Genomic DNA, 10,946 nt, shown 5'->3' with positions numbered 1-10,946 from the left:
TTAAAAAAAATTTTTTTAACTCATTGAAGATGACTTATTTAAACTGACAAAATGCAGTTTCATGCAACCCCAGCCCTAAAAACAGTACAGAGCTGATCTTTACCATTCTGTAGAATAAAAAAGAACCAAAGTGATTCAAATGACTCTTTATTTGGTGCAGGAGGCACTGGGACCAGGCTGGGCAGATGACATTTTATTTCCTCTCCTTTCATTCCTTTCTCCTGATACATGAACACTTGCCCTCTGGGCAAGCAGACTGGTTGTTTCTGTTGGGAGGATGCATATATTTACTGTTTTATCACTATCTTTAGATTTTAACTTGGTTTTAGTTTGGGGACCAATGGTGGAAATGGGAGCCCAAGAAAGACCTTTGCATGCTATTAGAGGGGGAGATTAAGGCAGAAGGATATCAGATAGGTCTGCAACACATGTCTGTATTAGACAAACATAAGCCAGTTTACTTCCAGAAGCTTGTGTTTACTCTTCTTCACTCACTTGCTTAAACTTAATGGCATGCTTTTTAAATACTAGGAAATGATTGCATGCTATGAAGGTAGTTTTTTTTTTTTTTTTTTTCACAAAAAACAGGTTAAGACACTAGTAGCCACGCTAAGTTTGCTTTTCTAAGATGATGTCCAAACTCTGTTTGGGAAGTGCAGCTTGGTGGAATAAAAAATTATTTCACCATCCCCAATGGAGTCCTTGAGAAAATAAAGTGTCAGTTTGGCCATGCAGCAATAGGGTATAAAAGTATTGAGTAAGCTAACGACATTCAAACTTCACTATGTTTGGGATTAACCAGGAGATGAATTTTTTAAAAATCTATGCAGTTGCTTGACGCTCTACCCTAGAGATTCTTTAATGGGTCTAGACATAAGTGTTCTTCTTCTTTTTTTTTTTTTAAGAGAGAGAGAATTTTTAATATTTATTTTTTAGTTATTGGAGGACACAACATCTTTGTTTGTATGTGGTGCTGAGGGTCGAACCCGGGCCGCACGCATGCCAGGCAAGCGCGCTACCGCTTGAGCCACATCCCCAGCCCGACATAAGTGATCTTTACAAGCTCTTCAGGTGATTCTAAAGGCACCCTATGTTCAGAATATTTGTGTTAAGCTCTCTCATTTACAGAAAGATCCAGAATTTATTTTAGAAGGATCTATGAGAAAAGCCTATTGTTTGATAGTTCTTGGTCAGCTTTTTGCAAATGAACACTGTGAAATAAATCCAGTGGAAATGACTTTAAAAAGTCATTTTAAAAGGCCTCCTGTGCAAGCAGGGTGCCCCGATAGTTTCTTTTCCCACCCCGCCAGGGATTAAGCCCAGGAACACTTTACCACTGAGCCACATCCCCAGCCCATTTTTGTATTTTATTTAGAGACAGGGGTTTCACTAAGTTGCTTAGGGCCTCACTAAGTTGCTTAGGGCCTCACTAAGTTGCTGAGGCTGGCTTTGAATTTGTCATCCTCCTGCCTCAGCCTCCTGAGCTTCTGGGATTACAGGCGTGTGCCCCACACCCCACAGTCTCTTAAATGATTTTTTTTTACTTTTGTACCCTTGAGTCTGCCATGGGTGTGGGCTTGCTGACTCCTGAGATGCTCTCAATCCATCTTTTCTATTGTCTCTCAGTATTTAGGTTCTTTTTAGTGACCATAATCTTTTCAACAACCATAGTTTCCTTGGTCCCAATTTTACCTATGCTTCTTCTCTGGCCAAACTGAAAGTTTTAAAAAATCTTTCCTCCATGCTTTTTACTTCTGATTCTCACAATAAACCTGGCTAAAAACTGCCAGCAATATTAATGCCATCACCTGAACACTGCATTGCTTTGAAATTTACACCGTCAGATTAATTGGTCCACCATTTTTAAAATTTAGCCTCACAGAAAGTTTGAGGACATGGACAAAATGTAGACTGGTTATTTGTCAAGATGTAACACAAATGGCCTCTATTTCAATTCCCAGTCGAGTCCTCGTTCCCATCTGAAAGCTCATGAGCACAGTCTTTACTCTCTGCATTTTTCTGGTCTTCTGGGATTTCCACCAGAATCACTCATTAAGCTCCACTTAGAACATTCTACTCCTGTTTTGCCTGAATCTCACAACTCTTCTGAACTCTTCCCACAAACCAGTTCCAAGGACTACTAAACTACATGGTCAGATATGTCACAGCAACAACCCCACTCCTGGTACAAATAACTGTTAGTTAAATTTTTATACCAATGACCAAAATACCTGATTAAAATGGCCTAAAGGGGGAAAAAGTTTATTTTGGAGTCGGATGCAGTGGTGCACACTTGTAATCCCATTGTCTTAGAAGGCTGAGGCAGGAGAATATCAAATTCAAAGCCAGCCTCAGCAACTTAGCAAGACCCTAAGCTATTTAGCATGAAGTGTCTCTAAATAAATAAATAGGGCTGGGGATGTGGCTCAGTGGTAGAGCACCCATGGATTAAATCTCCAGTATTAAAAAAAGTTTATTTGAGCTCATGGATTCAGAAGGCTGACTCCATTGCTATGGGCCTGGGGTGAAGCAGAACATCATGGTGGAGAAAAGTTGCTCAACTCACAGCAGCTGAGGCACAGAGAGACAGGCAAAGTATAATCCCCAGTGGAACACTCTCAGTGACCTGCTTCTTCCAGCCATGCTCCACCTGCCTACAGTTACCACTCAGTGGTCCAATCAAATTATTAATCTATCAAGTGGATTAATCCACTGATATGGTTATAGTTCTCATCATTGTCTGAAAGCCCTACATCTGAACCTTTCTGCATGGGGAATTATGCTTTTAAAACATGAACTTTTGGAGGGACATGTCTAGATCCAAACCATAACAGTGGTTTCTAACTACTGAAATTTATTTGATGTTTACTGAATTTAACTAATTCTTCTATAATTAATAACCATCTAACAACCATGTGAAAATTCTAGATCTCAATCTTCTTATCTCTAGAAGATAGACTGAGCTCACATGAATTCTAAGGTCCCTTCCATTTCTAACTTTTTTTTTTTCCAGTGCTGGGAATTGAACTCACTGAGCTACAGCTGCAGTTTAACTTTCTATCATATTATGATTCCTAATTTCATTATTTAAGTAACTAAGGAGGATCATGAGCAGAGGGGGAAAAGTAGAAATTCAAAAGAAAGAAATAATGAGGATAATGATAATAGTAATAATAATAACAATAGTAATAATAATAATAAATAGTGCTTAGTAGAGACAGATTCTAAATCTGAATATTCCAAGGGGATATTTGTGTAGCAGGGTTACAGGGCTGTAGCTCAGTGGTAGAGTGCTTGCCTAGTTCTTGTGAGGCCCTGGGTTTGATCCTCAGCACCACATAAAAATAAATAAATAGAATAAAGGCATTGTGGAAAAAACATTTATTTCTTTATTAGTTATAATTGGACACAATACCTTTATTTCATTTATTTTTTATGTGGTGCTGAAAATCGAACGCAGGGTCTCACATGTGCAAGGCAAACACTCTACCACTGAGCCACAATCCCAGCCCGGAAAAAAACTCTTAAAAAAAAAAGAAAGAAAGAAAACAGACCTAATGGAACTCAACTGACCTGCTTATGACCTTGGACTGATTAACTTCCCTGTCTTAGTTCTTTCATCTATAAAATGGAGTCAGCACTGGCAACAATACAGTATTTGAGAAAATTAGAGTATTTGAGAAAATTAAGCAATTTCATTCAATAAAATATTTCAAACACTACGTGAATATACCAAGTGCCCAATAAATATTGTCTGTTGGACTGGGGATGAGGTCAGTGGTAGAACACTTGCCTAGCATGCACAAGGCCCTGGGTTCAATCCCAATCATCTGTCACACATTCACACACACACACACAGTTGTATGTATGCATAATATCTTTTATTATTATAGTCTCAATATTCCTTCTCCTGACCCAAGCTCAAGCTCACTTGAATAGATCAAAAACCCTCGCTGCCTATAAGTTCTACACTCTCATTAGCTAAACGAAACACACACTAAAGAGAATAGTAAGCTCAACTTGTGTTATGAAGTGATATCATGTTGCTGCAATCCAGGGAGAAACTATTATTTACAAAGAGCAAAATCTGGATGTTTGAAAATGGTCCTTCCCCAACCCATGCCCCCCGCATGAGATCCTAGAGAATGCATAAGCTCCAACATGAGAGGATCCCCCATCAGAGCACTGTTCTGGGATTTTGATTTTGTTATTGTAATACCAAGTTTGTCTTTCTCTGAGTCTTGCCTCCTTGGCTGCACAGAACCTGAGCAGTGTTTCTGTAAAACTGAAAGAGGTGGGGAGTGTTCTGGGAATTCTCATTCCCTCAACTTGACCTTGTTTTCTAATATATGCATGCCCCAGCTCTTCTACTGCCCTACTTTTTCCTGTCCAGGATTATAATTCCAGAAGAATCACTACGACCCAGAAAGAGAAAGGCTATTTATAGGCACATCATTTAAATTCTTTCTTGCCACATCTATTATAGCCCTGGGTTATTCTCAAGGAACCAGAAAAAAACAGGTACAACACTTGGAGAAGTACTTTAGGCAAATCTAACTAAGATACTTTTTGATTTACATGAAAAAGTAGAAGGAAATTATTTGACTTATTCCAGGACTTAGGATCTTAATTTCATGGTAAAATTCGCTACAATCATTTACCTATTTCTTTTCATCTAAGAGTAGATACACAAGCATTTGATTTGGTATCACAGGTAAATGAAGGAGTTGAGTGTCAGAAGCCCTGGTGGAGCCAAAATACTTGGATTCTCAAAGCCTCTGTGGCCTTGGTAAAAGATGAATAGATGGTGTGAACACCCTACCTACAATGAAGTCTGTTTACATGGGGACTTTTGGTCAATAAAGTTAAATGTTTGTGAATTTTGTTGATCTTTTCAAAGAACCAGCTTTCTGTGTCATTGATTTTTTTTCTCTCTGTTTTTGAGTCTTTGTTTTATTAATTTATTTCCTTCTCTCTGCTTGCTTTAAGTTTGGCGTGTTATTTTTCCAGTGTCATCAGGTGGAAGTTTAGGTTATTTATTTGAGATCTTCTTTCCTTAAAAGCATCTAGAGTTATAAATTTCCCTTTTAGCACTATTTTAGCTGCATCCTGTAAGTTCTCAAGTTGTGAATTCATTTTCATTAATCTCAAGGGTTTTTTTGGTTCTAATTTCCCTTTTGATTTCTTCTTTGATCCATTGGTTACTTAGGAGTATGTCATTTGATCTTCAACATTTATGAGTTTCCCCAGTTTTTTCCAACTATGCATTTCTAATTTTATTCCACTATGATCAGAAAACATTCTTTTTATTATGATTATCTTTTTAAATGTATTGAGGTTTGTTTAATAGGCTAACATATCGTTTTTCCTGAAGAATGTTCCGGATATACTTGAGAAAGTGTGTATCCTTTTTGGTGGGGTGGGAGATAGGGAGGGATGGTTCATGGTCTCACCATGTTGTCCAGAGTGGCCTTCAACTCTTGATTGCAAGTGCTCCTCCTGTCTCAGCCTCTTGAGAGATTGAAACTACAGACATCAGTCACCACACTGGCTAGGAATTTGTATGCTGTTTTTGAGTAGCGTGTTTTATAGATATCTACAAGGTATTATTGGCTTATAATATTGTTTGAGTCTTCTGTTTCTTTGTTGATCTGTCTAGCTGGTCTCTTCCCTATTGAAAGAGGTATATTGAAGTCCATAGTTGACTTTTTTAAAAAAACATTTTATTAGTTGTTGATGGACCTTTATTTTATTTACTTATTTATATGTGGTGCTGAGAATCGAACCCAGTGCCTCACACATGCTAGGCAAGCACTCTAAAACTGAGCTACAAACCCAGTCCCTCCACAGTTGACTTTTGAAGAAGTCTTCAACTATGTGAAGCACACAAGTTCAGCTTCTAATGAGTGTTTTTAATCTATGAAGCACAACTGTAATCACAACATCCTTGTAAAGCAGATAAATAATGATATTACTATTCTACTTTTTAAAAATAGACAAGTTGAGCCCTGGAGCAATTAACTGTTATGCCCAGGATGACAGTAGTTAAGTGACTGAGCAGGGACAAGGATCAAATCTTTTGACTAGTGTTGGTTTTGCCTTTCCATCATACTTTACTACCTTCTTTACGGGCCAGTTTCAAGGTGGTAGACATGCACCATTATATTGTGTGTGTGTGTGTGAGACAGCAAGAGAGAGCAAGCACACTGGGAGATTGCAATGTAAAATTTTTGTTTATCCTGGAGCCACAGTCAGGTTTAATCATTCTTGGAATTTTCATACATGAACAGGGTGTAGTTATGGGCTCATTATTTACATAACATTTTCCTTTCCTCTCCCTTTTACCTGAGGGAGAAAAGGGCTTTCTCTGGAACCAGTAGACAAACACACATACACGCACACACGCATGCACGCACAAGTGCATACACACATATTTTTCACACTAAAAGCACACAGGCAAACCTGCTGCCTTCTCAGGTCTATGTGTAGACATGACTTGAGGTTTGGACATGACCATTTGGGGTGGGCAAGCTGCATGCGGCTCCTCTCTGCTTGAGTTTCCTGCCCTCCCTCATTTTCACCTGGCTGTTGACATAGCAGGCGCTCAGTCCACAATTATTGGTTTGGATTGCAGCCTAAGTTATACCCTCATTAATGGACGAGTGAGAGATGGGGCCAACAGAAGCCCAAGCAGACCCCTCTGTTCCTCATTTTCTGAAGTCTCTCTCAAAGAAGAGCAATAGATGAAGAGCAAGGGAGAAGAACAAATAGAACACTGTGTCACAGCAAGAGCAGGACACCTGGTCTCTGTCTGGCTGCTGGGACTCCTCAACTGTCTGGGGGGTTCACAGACAGTTGACTATAACCTGTGGGATCTCAATGCAATGGCTTGAGGGGTTTATTTCTAAACATTTTCTCATCCTGCAGTAGACTTCATTTCTTTGCCCACTTGCTTTATAATCGTACCCTGATTTGACAAATTATTTATAAAGTGCCTACTAAGTGCCAGGCAGCAAGAAGATCTGGGAGGGGAGGAGAGGATGGGGCTGAAGAGAAAAAGCACTTACTGGGTGGAGAGCGAGAATAGGAGACAGACATCCACATGGAAGACTCATCTGGCAGGATTAGATTGACAGCTCTTGCCCCCCTCCCCCACACTGGTCAACACGAATTGTGCTGGCCTCAGGAGCCTGGGAAACCCAGGCAATGCCAAGGGGAAGCTGGGAGTTCAAGGAGGCTTTTGCATGTGTGGGAGCTGAGTGCTGAGGCATATGTGAGCAGTTCATGGATCACCTCTCACCCACTCCCTGGAGACTAAGGAATGAGCGCTTGCGATGACTGTGTGTCTAGGCATTCTGTTTCAGTAAAGAGCGTGTGGCGGTATTTGTGCTACAGGCTGTGTGTGACACAGGATGTGAAGGTTCTCTGAGATTGGTTGCCTTGAAGCTCTATTGTTCCTTGGAGAGCACCAGTTCAAGGAGGCCCAGAGGTCTTCCAGGACCGTGCATCAGGCGGTCACAGCCTGGTCTATGGTGGAATACAGGGTATTATCTCTCTTGGCTTTGCTCCATGCCTGATAATCACAGAGCCCACAAGCCAAACCAGCCCATGCAAAATGTCCAACAAAGGGGACAATTAAGGAAATCCCAAGTCATGTACTCTCCAGTGCAGCCTGAGCATCCTTGCTGCCATCCATAAAGCCACAACTACTCCTAGGATACTTCGTGTGGGACTCCAATAACATCCATTCACCTCTCTTTCCATCAGGCTACAGAGGGGGAAATCCCATCTAGATCTGTGCACATAATCAAAAAGAATCGCCATATGGATATAATTCAAATCCTAACATGCAGTGAAAGTAACAGCTAAATTGATTGCTCATTCGGTGCTTGGCCTATGTTAAGCTCTTTTTATGCATTATCTTATTTTGTTCTTCAAACCTAGAAGATACATCTAGCATTGTCCCCATTTTTACCAATGGGGAAACTGAGGCTTGAGGAAAATAAGTAGCAAAATAATTAAATCCAGAGTAGATCATTAAATCCGATAGTTTCCCACTGTGGCATCTCTTAGATCATTAAATCTGATAGTTTCCCACTGTGGCATCTCTAACGGTTCTGTTTTACCAGAAGTGAAAATTAAGCAACAGAATGCACACCTGGGAACACGTTTCTCTTCCTGTGGTTGAGTTTTGTTGAGTTTTTTTTGTGTGTTTTCGCATTTCTGTTGGATGTGTGTTTTTAATGTTGTTAGCCAACACAAGTTTATGGAAGTAGGCACCTGATAAAGCACAATTTTATTATTTTTCTTTATTTATAAAGGTAAATGAAGGGGAGAAACATGTTGACACTTTCTCATCTCCAAGGTGTATACTAGCAACATATTCACTCACAACATTTCAAATGGAACTCCACTCTGTTCTTATTTCATAGATCAATTACATGTATATTTTTGTATGAAAGTCACAATCTCAATATTGGGTGCTATCCATCATACCTTGAGTCTAACTTCTTGGAAAGAATATACAATTGTCAACTAACCTTCTAAGAACTACACAAAATATGAAATACTCCACAAATTTGTGTGTCACCCTTGCACAGGGGCCATACTAATCTGCTCTGCATTGTTCCAATTTTAGCATACGTGCTGCCGAAGCAAGTACTAAAGCATAATTTTTGAAACAGCAGCAGAATACACACAGGGATCATGGAAATCGGCCTAACCTCTGTCTGGTTCTAACTACTTTGGGTGGGGGCTGGGGAGTTCTTTGTGGCTGCCAGACAGAAGATTGTTTGAACTTGGCTGGTGAAGGGAGCCAACAGAGTGAACTTGAAGAGAAAGATAAACATACAAGTGCTCAAAGCTTCAGGTGTTATGATTGCTAATTGAGACAGTCTCTAAATGATACCTTCCAGGGTGGAGGAATTTCTCTCTGAGGGATTAGTGACTCAGGGTAACTGTGGGCCTGTATTCCTTCAGACTGGTCCTCTTAAAGAAAACCAGAAGATGACTCTAGCATCTAAGTCAGTCAGTAGCAGATGTTTCAGAGTAACCCCAGGGAGCAAAGGCACCTTTAACCTGAACCCCTTTGGGTGGAACACGCACACGCCTGCAGCATAGTCAGACACGTACACACTCTCAGACCTGCAGCCATGCATATAGCCCAGACACATAGTCTTATACACACTTGTTCTCGGGAATAGCCATGTGCAAAAAACACACCCCAGCTCACTAACACTTCCACCTTCACATGCATACATACGTCTCCTTCACAGATACAAACATTCCTGCTTGTTCTCTCTCTCTCTCTCTCTCTCTCTCTCTCTCACACACACACACACACACACACACACACACACATTCACATACCCCATGCACACATACAGTTCTGGCAAAACTGTGCAGCTGTACTGACCTGCCCAAATCTCTTTCCAGGCACAGCCCCAGCCAGCAATTCTCAGGTTTCCATGTTGTCTTCTTTTCCCTGGAGCCTGGTCACACTGTTCCTCATTTCAAATGTGTACGTGAGAGATCAAAGGCTGCTGCCAAGTAGGTGAGGCCATGTGAGGAGTGCCATTGGGGTGGCAGGTGGCAGCCCCTGAGCTGACCCTTCCCAGGTGCCACCTGGTACCTTGGTCCCCTCTGGCTTCTTCCTCTTCCTGAGACAGCTTGGTGTGGTGCACAGGGCTTTGGGAAGCATAGGCCATGTGAGGGTTCTGGGACCTTGTGAGCTGCTTTGACTTCTGAGTCTTAATTTCCTCAACTGTAAAATGGAGTTAATATGTTACAAATCCTAAGGCTGACATGAACGTGCTGTCCCAGTGGGATTATTATCGGGGATTCTTCTGGCTGATAAGTGGTAAAATGCCTCTCCCACTCACTCCCAACTCTTACTGGCAAACTTTCCTGCCAAATGACTCAGCTTTGTGTCAACATTGCTCAAAAACAAAAAAAAAGTTTTTAAAAAGGGCGCCAGTCTACTACACAGATTTCCTGAGAAAATCAGCATCATGCAGTTTCTAATCAATTAATAAATGTGGAAAAAACTGTACAAAGAACCTTTGCTTTCTTTTTTAAATTATTTTTATGTATTCTTTTTGTTATACATGAAAGTAGTATGTATTTTGACATATTAAACATACATGGAGTATAACTTCCCATTCTTGTGGTTTTTCATGATGTGGAGTTACACTGGTTGAGTATTCATATATAAACACAGGAAAGTTATGTCCCATTCATTCTACTGTCTTTCCCATTTTCATTCCCACTCCCTTTCCTTCATTCCCCTTTATCTAATCCAATGAATTTCTATTCCCCCCCACCCTTATTGTGTGTTAGCATCTGCATATCAGAGAGAACATTGAGCCTTTGGTTTTGGGGGATTGGCTTATTTCACTTAGCATGATAGTCTCTAGTTCCAGCCATTTACCAGCAAATAACATAATTTCATTCTTCTTTATGGCTAAGTAATATTCATTGTTTATAATACAACGTTTTCTTTATCCATTCATCTATTGAAGAGCACCTAGGTTGGTTCCATAGCTTAACTACTGTGAATTGAGCTGCTGTAAACGCTGATGTGGCCACATCAGTGTAGTATGCTGATTTTATATCCTTTGGGTATATGCTGAGGTGTGGGATAACTAGGTCAAATGGTGGTTCCATTCCAGGTTTTCTGAGGAATCTCCATACTACTTTCCAGAATGGTTTCACCAATTTGCAGTCCCCAGCAATACATGAGTGAATCTTTCCCCCCACATCCTTACCAACATTTATTGTTTTGTATTCTTGATAATTGCCATTCTGACTGGAGTGAGGGAATCTCAGTGTAGTTTTGATTTGCATTTCTCTAATTTCTAGAGGTGTTAAACATTTTTTTCATATATTTGTTGACTGGATCATATTTCTTCTTCTGTGAAGGGTCTGTTCAGTTTCTTTGCCTGTTT

General features: G+C 40.3%; 1 non-coding gene across 1 annotated transcript; it reads right to left on the bottom strand.

Moving 5' to 3' along the window:
* Positions 1–8,555: 8,555 nt before the first annotated feature.
* On the bottom strand, positions 8,556–8,662 carry LOC124107069 (U6 spliceosomal RNA). Its single transcript, XR_006856276.1, has one exon. It is a non-coding gene; the product is annotated as a U6 spliceosomal RNA (small nuclear RNA).
* Between the last annotated feature and the right edge of the window lie 2,284 nt (positions 8,663–10,946).

Source organism: Marmota monax, unplaced genomic scaffold, assembly GCF_021218885.2.
Source record: "Marmota monax isolate L192 unplaced genomic scaffold, Marmota_monax_Labrador192_F-V1.1 WCK01_AAM20220418_F8-fsc00003, whole genome shotgun sequence".
Taxonomy (NCBI): Eukaryota; Metazoa; Chordata; class Mammalia; order Rodentia; family Sciuridae; genus Marmota; species Marmota monax.
Note: the sequence above shows the minus strand (reverse complement) of the source record. Positions and strands in the feature narration are given on the sequence as shown.